This window comes from Lissotriton vulgaris, chromosome 3_1, assembly GCF_964263255.1.
Source record: "Lissotriton vulgaris chromosome 3_1, aLisVul1.2, whole genome shotgun sequence".
NCBI classification, from domain to species: Eukaryota; Metazoa; Chordata; class Amphibia; order Caudata; family Salamandridae; genus Lissotriton; species Lissotriton vulgaris.
This window is the reverse complement of record NC_141689.1, coordinates 1,416,932,818-1,416,948,587: the sequence shown is the minus strand read 5'-3', so window position 1 is coordinate 1,416,948,587 and position 15,770 is coordinate 1,416,932,818.

Below are 15,770 nucleotides of genomic sequence, written 5' to 3'. Positions count from 1 at the left end.
CCGGAGCGCGAACCGGGAAGCGAATCAAAAGAAATAGAGGTTGCCAGAGTGCTAAACATTCTAGCAATTTCTTATAAAGGGGAGATAGTTCTGAAAAGAACTTTTTTAAAATTATTTTTGTTGTTTTATATTTTTTTTATTATTTTTCTGAACATTTTTTTGTTTTTTTGTATTTTCTGAACGGTTTTATATATTTTTTGTTTTTTTGGGGGGGAAACGAAAATGATTCATTATAAAGGGCTCAACAGGAGCAACAAAAAAAAAGATAATTTATTTTCTGGGGCGTTTTGTACATTGATGATTTTCAAAAGCTGTATTGATTAGAGTCATACTCCTCTCTCCATAGGCAATTAATTTGCCGCAAAAAATACAGGTAAATCTCATGTTCCCAAAGTTCATCTGTATATTTGGGACCGTCTCCCTTGCCTCTGGTCCCGTCACTGCCTCTTGATTGGATGTACTGGCCACAGGTGGGGGGTTATTCTGAGGGTCACGTACTTGTGCAGCACTATAGTTTATAGGGTGCCATCTTTCCATATGTCGATGCATGGTATAATTCCCATAGCTATATTTCTTTTCTGTCCCTCTATACAGTTCATTTTGGCAGATCAGGCAGGTAACGTACCGGGCATTTACCTTTTTTTGTCCTTGGGGAAATTAAAAAAATTGCCAAATATAACTTTCTTTGGCATGGGACCTCCTTGGCTGTTCAGGTAAAAACCTATTGGTCACTTGCTCCTCTTCCTCTTCTTCCTCTTCTTCCTCCTGTTGCTCAAGGATAACCTGAGGAGGTGGACCTCTCTTCCTAGGAGGTGGTGGTGGTGGTGGGGGTGCACCAGCTGCAGCAATCAATGAAGCCATTTCTAAGCAATGAAAGTAGGTCTTTCTCTCATAAAAATGAAAGTCAGAGTGATGAAAAAAGGTGGGGCTTTCATCATTTGGGAAAAAAATGTTCTAAACCAATGATAAGTGTTATTTTTAGGTCATATGACCAAGCCTTACATCATTAGGAAACTAAAAGTAAAATGAACCAATGAAAAGTTTTATGAGCAAGTCACATGACCTGTTATGCTTACGTTACGCGTCCCGCTACGCACCCGGAGCGCTTCCGGGGCGCTGCGTTTTGCACCTCGGTTCACGTTCCGGAGCGCTTCCGGGTGCGCTAACGCGGCGCGTCACAAGACGCATTACGCGGTAACGCGATACGTCGCGCTTACGCTATGCGTCACGATGTTGCTTTCTAACGCGATAGTTGCGCTAACAGAACGTTTACAGGTTCGCGGACCGGTAGCAAAACCCAAAAAAAAAAATAATAAATAAATATAAATAAAAAAATTATATTACAAACATATAAAATATATTTTTGCATTAAAAGAAGAATACATTTTACAGCTTTTGATATTTGCTATTAAAAAACCATTGAAATTCACTGAAAAAACCATAGGTTATAGGCCATATATAGTTAGGAATTAGCATTTACAAAACCTTGAAAATTCACTGAAAAAACCATAGGTTATAAACCATGTATAGTTAGGGATTAGCATTTACAAAACCTTATTTTACTCGCACAAAACCATTGAAATTCGCATATATAGTTAGTTGCACTAACTATATATCGCGCACCCGCAATCCACTGCTGATGATGTCACATATTACATCATTCATGACATGGTCAGTGACATCACTGATGACATCACTGATGACATCTCAAATGACATCACTGATGACATCACTGATGACAACATCCAGTGACTGTATGTTTCTGTAAAGTTAAAACATGTCTTACATATTGAAGAATGAGTGGATGTATAAGTGTCTGGATGAAGGATTTAGTAGGTGCATGACTGACTGTATGAGTGAGTGAATAAATGTGTCTCACTGAGTGCATGGGTTAGTGACTAAACTGTCTTAATTTGTGCATCATTATGTTTGTTGTTCTATAAACTGCTGCATGTGTTGATCAGTAGCTATATGAATAACTATATGGGTTATTGATTGGTTGCCCAAGTATTTGTATGGGAGACTGAGTGTGTGTGTGGGAGGCTGGGAGGTGTATGACTCTGTGCATAGATGTGTGAGCAGTTGACTCACTAGATGTATGGGTTCAAAAGTGCATGTGGAAACAGCTGTATGGGCGGTTGACTGTGTGCATGAGTGTATTGGTGAGTGAATGGATATCTCAGTGCTACATGTCAAAGTAAGTACATATGTAAAACACAGTACATGTGAGAGTTGACATATATAAATAACTGTGGATAAGAGCCAGTGAATGTGTGAGTGGCTGTATGGATCATTGTGAACTTGTATCAGGGATTGTATAAGAGAGTAAATATGTGTTAGTATATGTTTGAGTAAGTAAGGTGTGTATAACTGTATAGTTGAGGAAATGGAGGTGTGATTGATTTTTTGAATAACTGACTAGGTGTGTGAGTAACTCCATGGATGAGTGACAGTCTGTGACTGTCTGTTTACACTGATTGTATCTAAGGTTATATTAGAGTCTGAAGAGGTTCATGGTATTATCACATGAATGATATCATCAGTGATGTGATCAGTAATGTCAAATGAGATGTTATCAGTGATTTCATCAGTGATGTCATTTGAGATGTCATCAGTGATGTCATCAGTGATGTCACTAACCATGTCATGAATGATGTAATATGTGACTTCATCAGCAGTGGATTACGGGTGCGCGATATATAGTTAGCGCATCTAACTATATATGGAATTTCAATGGTTTTGTGTGAGTAAAATAAGGTTTTGTAAATGCAAATTCCTAACTATATATCGTCTATAACCTATGGTTTTTTCTGTGAATTTCAATGGTTTTTTAATAGCAAATATCAAAAGCTGTCAAATGTCAAGTATGTGATAGGTAAAAACTTTTTCGTGTTTATGCACGCTGATGTGCTTTGAACGCTGCCCCCCCCTCCCCTCTTTTCTCTTAGAAGTACTCTCTCTTTGCAGATAGTGAAGGGTAGTTAACGCAGGCCTTTACCCCCGTTGTAATTCGTCGTGCCTGCTTGTCTCTCCATTTGATTGATTGTTATCCAAGCATTTACTGTTTTACAATTGATTCTCTTTGGTTCATTCTCTATTTACAAACAAGCACAAAGTCGCAATACTCTCTTTAGTCTTTGCAGATAGTGAAAAATCGTGAAAAATCGTGTAAAAAAATAAAATTGTTCGAGCAAAATCAGTAGGCCACTAATTGGATCTCTTTTTGACCTTGCTAAAATAGAAATATTAGGAACAACCCTTCATGAGAAATACGAAAATAGTGAGATGAACTGAGCTCCACACCATGAGGGCTGCAAGACAGCTCGGCTCCGTCACCCCCCCCGCCCAAAATAACGACAAACCCTATGCAAATATTAAAAATATATACAACACACCAGCAAAGAAACAGGGTAAAACATTTTATTAAATAACTATTTACATAACTATTTTATACTTTTTATTGCCCGATCCGGCTAGCTCAATCGATCGAGCATGAAACTCATGCACTCTGATAGCAAGCGTTGCTACTGATGCTATGCAGACCAAAACTGGTTTTCAGTTTGTACATTTTTCTAGATTTTTCCATCCAAGGTTGGTTGAGTTTGTAGAACGATGGCTTCAGATTTTCAACATACGGTGTGGTGGCGCGGACTGGGAGGGGGCGCTTCGCTCCTGCCCCCTCCCCAAGTAAGATTTTCATACGTGAAAGTACGTTAATGGTTTTGGTCCCTGAGTTGCTTCGATGTCACTGCCATTCTCAAATGGCATAAGTTCTGGATGTTGGGTGCCATAGTTCAGAGTTCTGAGCAGCGCTTGTAACACTGTCTGAAGCTTATTTCCACCTACTGCAGCTTCACTATTCTCAAAGTAAGTGAGGGTCGTTTGTGGACCTGACTGCATTTGAAAACAATGTGATATGGTACCTCCCTAAACCGCTTGACGGAGGCCCCCGAGGGGCGGTGTGATGGCACGGACTCGGAGAAGACGCTTGGCTCCGACCCCCTCCCCAAGTCTTATAGCACCAGTTTAGCCTGAGATCGCCCCCGACATAGGCGGCCGGCTCCCGGGGTCCGGCGGAACTTTTTGCCTTTTGATGACTCTTCTATTCTGGACCTTGTCCCACAATCCGTTTGACCTGAAGACACGCTATAGTGGGGCGCCCCTTTACCGTTTTAGTTGCCATTCCGCCCGCTTTTGCTACACTGTGCCTCTTCCGCCATTCAGCTGTTTACCGCCCGCTCTTGCGACTACAGCGTCTCGCTCACCATGTAGTTGAGTTGCTCCTGCTCTTGCGATGCAATGATAAGCGACTGCCACAGGACTCTCAAAATGGCGGCCGGCTCTTCAGATTTGGGCGTGGTCCACTAAAATGGCCCTGGGACACCTTGGAACTCGGACGCTTCCCTGATAGGGCTTGGGTCCCATTCTCGAAAGCGTCCCCTCAGCCGTGAAGATTCTACAAAAGTCTTGGGGGCCCCCGACTCCCGCAGGCTTCTGGTGGGGAGCGGCTGCCATGTTTGCTCGTGGAATGGCCACGAAGGACCTACGAGATGGTAGTGCTCTCATGCTGACGCCAGCTTTAGTCTGAAACATCCAGAAACACTGTAGACTACCAATTCGATCAGTTCCGGTAGCGCCCCAACATGACCCGGTAGAGAAGAACTTGCCCTCCCCTCTTTGACTGATGGTTCTTGTTGCCTGTCCCCTCTGTTGTCATTTAACAGAACTTTTTGGACTGCTGAAAGGGGTTGTGTTCCGAACGCTGATTGGTGGAGACATTTTGACTATATTCTTGACCTACGTTGTCGCGTAATGCGTTATATGACACGCCGCGTTAGCGCACCCGGAAGTGATCCGGGGCGCGGCGCGCAGCGCGTAACGTAAGCATAACAGGTCATGTGACTTGTTAATAAAACTTTTTATTGGTTCATTTTACTTTTGTTATTTTAATAATGAAAAGCTTGGTCATATGACCGAAAAAATACGCTTTTTATTGATTTCGAACTTTTTTTTTTAAACATATATGTTATAATATTCCAGGCTAATGTACTTTCCCGGAAAATTTACAACTGTCCTGCAAGTAAAATATATTCCTTTTTCGAGAAAAAGGGCGTTTCTTCGTTCCATGAGGGGAGCCGTTGAGTAAAAGAGACTCGGCCTGCTGTCTTAGTCGCCGATACGCCTGATTATCAGATTCTTATCGATCACTTTATGTTGCAGGAGTGGAAAACACAACTGCCCTTGACCATTTATCTTTACTGCGTTCCTACGTATTATACCTTTTATCCGTCATGTAATTGGACTGCTTTATTTCACTTGCCTTTTACTGATTCGAAAACAGTGACTAAAAGTAAAAACTTTACCAATGTAAATACTACTACCATGTTTTGTTTTAAAAACCTTTATTGTGAAAATGTCAGTATACAAATACGGGCCTATAACCACGTGGGCCGGCCACGGAGCAAACTGAAATCGTATATGATGAGGAGACATTTACATTATAGAGGAACGTAACGAGCGGGCCATTAGGTTGCAAGAACTAAGGTGTCTAACAGTTGCGGAATCGGTGGACGTACATTTTGTAATTAAATTACGACAGGGCCAGTTACAAAAAAAAATTCTAGATATACATTTGCGGGCAAGTACCATGGGTGACGTTAATTCGAACTTTCAATACTACAGTAATCAATAATACATCAGAACTTAATATCAATAGGGATGTCAAAATATTCAATCAATTCTCGTCCCCGCCTGCCATGAGCATCAAAACTGCATTCATATCTCGTGATATCAAGGTTGTTCAACCAGTACACAACAAGGAGTTACGAGTCCCATTTATACCGGCGCCATTTTAGGCGAGGCCGGGCAGGTCCAAGATATAGTCAAAATGTCTCCACCAACGATCGGCCTGACCAGAACCCATTTCGGCCCTTTATGCTACAAGATGGTGTCTTCCATTCAGAAAATATTGTTGGCAGCATTTTGAAAGGAAAGATAAACAGCCGTTCTCCTAGTGAGTCTCACATTGTTACATTTAGGAAGAATGTTGAAGAGTAGTATGTGGAAAATCTGAAGCCATTTTTCTACAAACTCTCAATCAGCCTTGGATGGAAAAAAATCCTGAAGAATGTACAAACTGAAAACCAATTTTTGTCTGTATAGCATCAACAGCAACGCTTCAGTCAGCTTTGTGTGAAGCCGCCATTTTGATTCAATCAATAACGTCCCCCTGCACACATTCAGGGACCTGGTCGTGTCTTCAGGTGAAACGGATTGTGGGACAAGAAGCAAAAAGGAAAAGGAAAAAAGTTCTGCCGGACCTCGGGAGCCGGCCGCCTATGTCATGTGCGATCTTTGGCCACACCAGGGCAATAGTGAAGCTGCAGCAGGTGCAAATAAGCTTCAGACAGTCTTACAAGCACAGCTCAGAATTCTCAACTATGGCACTCAACATCCAGGACTTGCCATTGGGATCTTGGCGCCTTGTGCTGGTTCCGACCTATTCACACATCGGTCCACTACTGACATCACCTCATAAGCCAACGGGGCACCCCACGCCGACTTTCGGCGCAGCATTGTAGGATGGCCACACCAGTGCGGCAACTTGCTGGACACCGCCTCGGTGCCATCCGGATCTCTGCGCGTTCGAGTCACTGTACCGCAAGAGTGACCGCAACTCAGCTGGACACGCCGTCTTTTGGCGCAGCATTGTAGGATGGCCACACCAGTGCGGCAACTTGCTGGACACCACCTCGGTGCCATCCGGATCTCGGCGCGTTGTGCTGCCTTCGGCCTACTGTAGCCGCAAGTGCGGACGCAACTCAGTTGGACGGCGAGTGAAACGCTAAGGGGCGCTCCACTGCAGCCGAGGAGCCTCCATCTTGGGGGAGACGCACAGCCCCCACTGACTGACGCGACCTCACAGGCCAATGGGGCGCCCCACGCCGACTTTCGGCGCAGCATTGTAGGATAGCCACACCAGTGCGGCAACTTGCTGGACACTAACTCGGTGCCATCCGGATCTCGGCGCGTTGTGCTGCCTTCGGCCTATTCGCACATCGGTCCGCTACTGACGCCGCCTCACGTGCCAACGGATTTTCTACGCTTTTTGTAGCCCTATGCCGCATAACAGGTCATGTGACTTGTTTATAAAACTTTTCATTGGTTCATTTTACTTTTGGTTTCCTAAAGATGGAAGGCTTGGTCATATGACCTAAAAATAACACTTTTCATTGGTTTAGAACATTTTTTGTTCCCAAACGATGAAAGCCCCACCTTGTTTCTGGATGATTCAGACTGAAGCTGGCGTCAGCATGAGAGCACCACCATCTCGTGGCTCCGTCGTGGTCATTCCGCGAGCAATCATGGCAGCCGCTCCCCACCGGAAGCCTGCAGGAGTCGAGGGCCCCCAAGACTTTTGTAGAATCTTCACGGCTGAGGGGACACTTTCGAGAATGGAGCCCAAGCCCTAGCAGGCAAGCGTCCGAGTTCCAAGGTGTCCCAGAGCCATTTTAGTGGACCAGGCCCAAAACCGAAGAGCCGTCCTGTGGCAGCCGCCTATCGCTGCACTGCAAGAGTGGGCGGAAGTCAACAACATGGTGAGCGAGACGCTGTAGCCGCAAGAGCGGGCGCAACTCAGCTGGATGGCCGCCACCTGGGGAGGCCCGTTCACGCCGCCTCCCCCACGCCCCCCCCGGGCCACCCCACGCCAATTTTCGGAGCAGCATTGTAGGATACCAAAACCAGTGCGGCAGTTTACTGGACATCACCTGGGTGCCATCCACATCTCAGCGCGTTCTGCTGCCTTGGGACTATTCGCACAACAGACCCCTACTGACAAGGCCTCCCCCCGCACCACCCGGGACGCCCCACGCTGTTTTTCTGAGCTGCATTGTAGGAAACCAAAAACCAGTGCGGCACCCAGGTGACATCACCCGGGTGCCGTCCAGAACTCAGCACGTTGTGCTGCCTTGGGACTATTCGCACAAAAGACAGCTTCTGACCATTGTTGTTTTTTTTTGTTAAAAAATGTTTAAATGTATTTACAGTTTTTGTTGCGTTCGTTATATTTAAAAGTTAATAAAGTTTTATAATCCTACTTTGTTGGAGTGCTCTATATTTTTAAAAAATCGGGTGAATGGGGCCTTGAATCGGGTTATTGTCATGTGTGGGCTTTGCAAGTGTACTGCTACAGGATCGGACATTTCAAACTCAAATGCACGTTCTTTTTCTTACCTTTCCGAAGCATGGAGCGCAATAGCAGGCAGAGAAAGGGTGATGCAAGTGTTGAACACTGCCTGGCCTGGCAAGTTGCTGGCAGTGCCCCCCCCCCCGCCCGCTCCTGAAAGAGGACACACACACACCGCCGCCCCGAGTACTTCACAGATCTTTAAGAGACCATGCGCTTGTTCATGAGGCTTAAATGGTTTATCACCCCTTCTAGAACCCCTGCATCGACCCTCTGACGTTTCCTGGAAGAATTGCCACGTAACACAATACCAAGCCCTGTCAGCTGAAACCCCCGAGGAATCGTGGGGCATATTATCAAAGGGGTTTATCTCCGCTTTTTTGGCTTTAAAAGCCAAGAAAGCGGAGATAAAATTATCTCCCTATTACCAAGCTGTCGCTAACACCAGTTAATGACAGCTAAAAGGAGACAGCGACCATCTTGGGCCCCGCTTTGCATGTCAGTGATATTTATCACTAATGACATGCAAAGTGGGCGTGCCAAGATGTTAGCGACTGGAAACAGTCCCTAACATCGCTATCTCCTATTACCGACTTTTGGAGATATTCGCGCTAAGAGCGAATATCTCCAAAAGCTAACACCTGCCCTGAGCAGTTCTTAGCCATGTTATCCAATGGGAGGTGGATAACATGGCTAAGAGTATTTGCTCGATAATGCATGAATATCGCTGACTTTTCAGCGATATTCATGCATTGCGGCCGTTTTTTATCGCATTTGCGATAAACCTTGCTAATAGCAAGGTTTATCTGCGATAAAAATCGCCGATGTGCGGCGATAATTTTTGTCTCTAAACAAGTTAGAGACAAAAATTATCGCTAGTTGTTGGTAATATGCCCCCGGGTTTTTGCTTGCAGAAATCGGGAGGCCGGAGACTAGCACTGAAATCAGTAGTCTCACGCCTGAATCGGGAGGGTTGGCATGTCTGGATTCTCTACAGCTGGGGCCATAAACTACATCCGCAGGGCTAGGTGATAGCCTGGGACCGGCCTGGCATCTAAAATGGCTGCCGTGCACGACAAAATTGTGGCATTGGAAAAAAGGCAAGATGGCGCAGACAATGTTTATCAATAAGGATTCATTTATAACAAAATATTTTATCGCACTGACAAATTGGCGGTCAACACTTCCTGATTTCCATCGAATCGAACGTTAACAGACGTCACGCAGCAAAAAAAAAAAAAAGCTCACGCACAGCCGCTGGAAGACATGTATCAACATATATGAGCCTCCTCAGCCACCCTCAGAAAACATAAGGGATCAGGATACGTCTCCCGCACCCCCTTATACCTAGTAATTTAATTAAAACAAAACACAAAATGGCGAATTCCCGTTTCGCTACCAGTTTGCGGCCCGGGAAGCGCTTCTACCGTGAAAAATCTATTTTTTTTCCCCACGGGACCCTTTAATAACCCCAACATCATTCCTAGGGGGTCAAGAGGGGAATACCTTGCCCCCTTTCATTAAATTCCCCCTTCGTTTTTCACCTCTTCTTCTCTCTCGATCCTACCGAGAGACAAGATGGCGCACGCACAGCCGCTGGAAGACATATATCAACATATATGAGCCTCCTCAGCCACCCTCAGAAAACATAAGGGATTAGGATACGTCTCCCGCACCCCCTTATACCTAGTAATTTAATTAAAACGAAGCACAAAATGGCGAATTCCCGTTTCGCTACCAGTTTGCGGCCCAGTTCGCGGCCCGGGAAGCGCTTCTACCGTGAAAAATAATTTTTTTTTATTTTCCCCACGGGACCCTTTAATAACCCCAACAACATTCCTAGGGGGTCAAGAGGGGTATACCTTGCCCCCTTTCATTAAATTCCCCCTTCGTTTTTCACCTCTTCTTCTCTCTCGATCCTACCGAGAGATAAGATGGCGGCCGCTCCGGACTGTTTAGAATGTTGACAGACACCGGGGAGCCAATCAGCTTCGCATCGCAAAGTTCCGTTTCGCGAAAAGTAAGCGGACCGGAGCGCAGCCCGGAGCGCTGTTACAGATATATATCTTGTTTTGAACGTTAATTTCTCAAAATCCACTGGAGCACATATATTGAGACCTAGCAAAGGCACATCGGGCTAACAGTCCCTACAATTTTGCCAAGTTTCGTGCAAATCCATTCAGCCGTTCGAGCTAAAAGTGAGGCCAAAGGCCCTATGGAAATTAACATGGGAAAAACGCGTTTTGGGACCCCCTTTCTTCTCGGCCCCCCTTGAGGAAACCCCCCCAAATTTTCAGGGGCTGCTCAGAAACAAAATGTGCCATTTTCCTGAAAATTTCAGCCGATTCCGTCCACAAACGCCAAAGTTATTAGACATAGAATTTTCAAAAGTTCCATAGACAAATAATCCTAACTATATATACCTACTGGCGAACGCCAGTAGGTAATATATATATATATATATATATATATATATATATATATATATATATATATATATATATATATATATATATAAAGTTGCGTCCTTCTTGTCCACGTCTACTTTTGTCAAATGGTCCTTTGTTTCTGCATTACTTTTTGTTATGTTTTAAAAACTGTTAAGGAGAGAGTGTTCCTATTCAGTTTTGCTTCTGTTTTTATATTTTTTAGCTGACATTGGAGAAAACATTGGCTGCTCAGAAAACAATGTCCCTTGACTGAACCGTATAAAAGAGATAATCCACCTGGTATCTAGAGCTGAAAAAAATAATAGATTATCTTAAGAGTTCTGAACAATTTACGTTGTACAGAGTTTTGCAGTGGCTTTTAAAGTAAACCAGCCCAGTTTTCTTTCTGCTGAAGGCACTGCAGGTGTCTGGGAGGCGCAGTTGGAAGTAAAGGGGATGTATTTTAATGGCTCTGACCTTGTGTACAAGCAGCTACATAAATACAAAAATGCTCAACCAGATTTGTGCAATCCTTCAAATTGAACTAACAGCAGGGCACAGTTTGACAGATAAACTAGAAATCTGTTGCTTTAGGTAACCACAATAAAATCCCGCACTTCAACCACAGTTGCATTGCTGACATGTCAGCAGAAGAGGAGTCTCGCCTTCCAGTCACCAACCTTGAGAGTTACTGCCTTATAACTTGAACATTATGCCAACATGTCTGAAAATATTTATTTTGAAAAGCAGAGACGATGTAACACCAATTTGTATTGTTTTGACAAAGAACTTTCCCTTTTAACAAGCATTGGCATGGCCAGCAGGTGTGGCTTGTAACTGAAAGTGCCTTTCAGTCACTGGTGAGTTAGGCACCTATTATCTCATAATTCATTCACTCTCTCACTCATCCTTGCGCTCATGCATCAATTAATTTACCAACTAGCTCATTATTGCATTTACCCATTCACTAATCCACGAAAAAATGTAACCTCAAAGTGTGTGCAAGATCAATCAAAAGAATAAAAGTAGAAAAATAAATGTTGCCACCTTAATGTGTTGAGCATGTGGGTCCATAAAAAATAAGTAGAAAATAAACACAGCAGCAGGAAGTCGCTTTGGAATAGTGTCATGCATAGCATGTCATTGTTTCAAGCTTCCTGTATGGAAGCAAGGTATTGGCCATCTTGGAATTGTAAATCAAGTATTCTCTATGTAAAATACCATTTCAAACAGGCCGCTCAGTTAATTCTGCTCTTGGTACTATCTTTGAATCGTATTATGCCTAAGGTACCAGTATTGCTAAATGCCAAGTTGGCAAATATGTTGCTTCTAATTGTAATGGTAGTTTTGAAATGGTAAAACAATGATAAACTATAAACAGTAGACAACAAACTTATAAATGGAGGGTCCCAGGGAATATTTTATGACCATATGGTTATAGCCCCTGAACAAAAGTACAAATACACAAAAATAACTATGGGTCAGGAAGAATGTGTCTTTTCTAGAGTGTGCAATGGTGACTATGTGTGTGTGTTAAAAAATGTGTTAGAACAGCACACAACAGAGTATCGCACTAAGGGGGAAGATATCCATCAGTTTATCGTCCTTTGCCACCCTGTCATTTGAACCCTTCCCAGAGTGTGGAAGCTGAGTTGTTTCCACTTCAACAAGGAAAGGGAAGTGTGCGGTAAAGTGAATGGTACTTACTCGATAACTGAGGAGCAGTGCAAAAAAAGAGTGAAAAAAGGAGAAAAAGGTGCTCTATATTAAAATTGAATAATGAACGCTGAGGAACTTTATTCTATTACCGTTCATTTCCAAGGTTAAAAAAATCAGTGCAGTATAACCAGTGAGTAACCCTAATAGTCACTGGGTTGTCATAATGGTCGACATGTTTCTGCGGTCTATAGATCACTAAGTATCACCCGCTTCATCAGGACCTAAGGTATATGCTACTGCTCAATGTGCGAAAAAATAAATAGTTTGATACAGATATCACCTGATCAAACCTGGTGATCCTCCTGAGAGTGTAAGGGAGGTCCAGGAAGGCGTCATCCAGACACAGACAACACAGATAGAAAAGACACATACAAAAATAGAAACAACAATAACACATTAGTTTAAGTCATTTTACATTATTGATTCATGATATGGCATTCCTGTAATGTCAATTACCAATCACTCATCAACTGAGACTCCTCTCGCTCACCTTTAGGGTAAGAGGAACGTGCCACTCCTCACCTGGCCACAGCTCAGGAGGATAGTGCACCGCTCTAAAATGTAGAGGAAATAGGGAATAAATTCAAAAATGAAAGACACCCGCGAGTGCCCGACATGTAGGCGCCACAGTGAATTGAGATATATCAATTGTACTCTTTATCATAGTATCCTTGGCATGAGGTTAATCACCAAATCATCGCTGGAACATAGGGGTGAAAGACCTCATGTCATCTGATCAATTGTTTAAATTTCGTGGTTTGTCACACTGGAAACATTAAATATTGAATGGCATCAAAAGTCGCCTTCACAATATCTTATCTGGCTGGTAACGCTGCCCAGTGGGCTATTCCTTTGGTGGAAAGTGATGATTGTGTGCTGTACAACTATTCAGCATTCAAGGAATTGATGCAGGGTTTGTTCGCCAAGCATGCGTTTATGCAGGCGAGCGATGCAGAGCTCTTGAAACTACGGCAGGGCAGCCAGGATTTATTGTCTTATATAGCCTTCTTTAATTGGTTAATATCCGAGACTCATTGGCCTACTGAGAAAAGGACGTCCCTGTTCTATCAGGGCCTTTGCGGAGAGCTCAAGGACATAGTGTCACAGGCAGTGAATCCACCTGAGGACTGTGCAGCATTTATAGACCATGTGGTCAAGTAGTAGTTATGTGAAAGCTGAGAGGAAGTCAGTAGGGGAGAGTAAGACAGCGCCCGAACCCATGGAAATAGGAGGGGTGAGGGGACCTCTGACCCCGGAGGAGAAGAAGAGGAGAGAGAGAGAAATCTGTGTCTGTACTGTGGCCAGGGAGGTCATTTCGCACGGGAATGTCCTGTGACGCCGTCAGGTGCAGGGTATGGTAAAAAGGTAGCCTGTATACAGGTGGATCGTGGTACGGGTGAAGAACGTGACAAACAGTATGAGGTTGTTGGAACTTTAGACCAAGCCCCAAGACATTTTGTTATCAATGCCCATTTGTTGCTTTCAGTACAGAACCATGTCCCTGTGTCGGTGTTGCTAGATTCTGGTGCTACTAGAAACTTTATAGACATCTCTATGGCTGAGAAATTGATGATTCCGTGTCACCTTAAAGAACAACCTGAGCCAGTGAGGGCTATTGATGGGACGGAGCTGACATCCGGTTGCATCACCCGCCAGACCGCTCCCCTACGCTTATTGTGTGAGAATGGGCATTCTGAAATGGTGATTTTCGATCTGATTGATGCCCCTCCTTTTGGTTTGGTGTTGGGGGTTCCGTGGCTGCAGAAGCATAACCCCAAGATTGACTGGGTACAGAGACTGGTGACATTAGACTCAGTGCATTGTCTGAGGAGTTGTTATACCGTGGCAGGTGAGCGGGTTAACCCTTTGTCCTGTGCTGTGGCTGATGTGAGATCTGTCCTGCCACAGTATTCAGCTTTTAAGGACGTTTTTGACAAAGGATGTGCCCAAGGTCTTCCACCGCATCGATCTTACGATTGTAAGATCGATTTGGTACCAGGGGTTCCGCTGCCATGCAGCCGAGTATATAAGGGGGTGGTGATGGACGGAGCATCTGAGTCAATCAAACACTCACACCAGTCAAAATATCTGGGTTTAATCCATCACTGTTCTTTAGCCCACTCTGCCACCCCAGTTCAGACATGGCCATATGCAAATCAGTCTGACCCTGTGCCTCATGGGAACAGTCCAGCCCGAACTGCCAAGCCATGTCTTCCCTGGACCGGAAATAAGCTTCCGAGGACCGGTTTCCGGCATTCCAGCCGTCTTCAGCCCGGCGTGCTTGAATCCAGTGGCAAAGTGAGCAAGGGACTCACGTCTGAGCATACCCTGCCACACTAATGGCGGCCAAAAGCGGTACAAAAGGGGGTGGTGATGGACGGAGCATCTGAGTCAATCAAACACTCACACCAGTCAAAAGATCTGGGTTTAATCCATCACCGTTCTTTAGCCCACTCTGCCACCCCAGTAGAGACATGGCCATATGCAAATCAGTCTGACCCTGTGCCTCATGGGAACAGTCCAGCCCGAACTGCCAAGCCATGTCTTCCCTGGACCGGAAACAAGCTTCCGAGGACCGGTTTCTGGCATTCTAGCCGTCTTCAGCCCGGCGTGCTTGAATCCAGTGGCAAAGTGAGCAAGGGACTCACGTCTGAGCATACCCTGCCACACTTATGGCGGCCAAAAGTGGTACAAAAGGGGGTGGTGATGGACGGAGCATCTGAGTCAATCAAAAACTCACACCAGTCAAAAGATCTGGGTTTAATCCATCACCGTTCTTTAGCCCACTCTGCCACCCCAGTTCAGACATGGCCATATGCAAATCAGTCTGACCCTGTGCCTCATGGGAACAGTCCAGCCCGAACTGCCAAGCCATGTCTTCCCTGGACCGGAAACAAGCTTCCGAGGACCAGTTTCTGGCATTCCAGCCGTCTTCAGCCCGGCGTGCTTGAATCCAGTGGCAAAGTGAGCAAGGGACTCACGTCTGAGCATACCCTGCCACACTTATTGCGGCCAAAAGCGGTACAAAAGGGGGTGGTGATGGACGGAGCATCTGAGTCAATCAAACACTCACACCAGTCAAAAGATCTGGGTTTAATCCATCACCGTTCTTTAGCCCACTCTGCCACCCCAGTTCAGACATGGCCATATGCAAATCAGTCTGACCCTGTGCCTCATGGGAACAGTTCAGCCCAAACTGCTAAGCCATGTCTTCCCTGGACCGGAAACAAGCTTCCGAGGACCGGTTTCTGGCATTCCAGCCGTCTTCAGCTCGGCGTGCTTGAATCCAGTGGCAAAGTGAGCAAGGGACTCACGTCTGAGCATACCCTGCCACACTTATGGCGGCCAAAAGCGGTACAAAAGGGGGTGGTGATAGACGGAGCATCTGAGTCAATCAAACACTCACACCAGTCAAAAGATCTGGGTTTAATCCA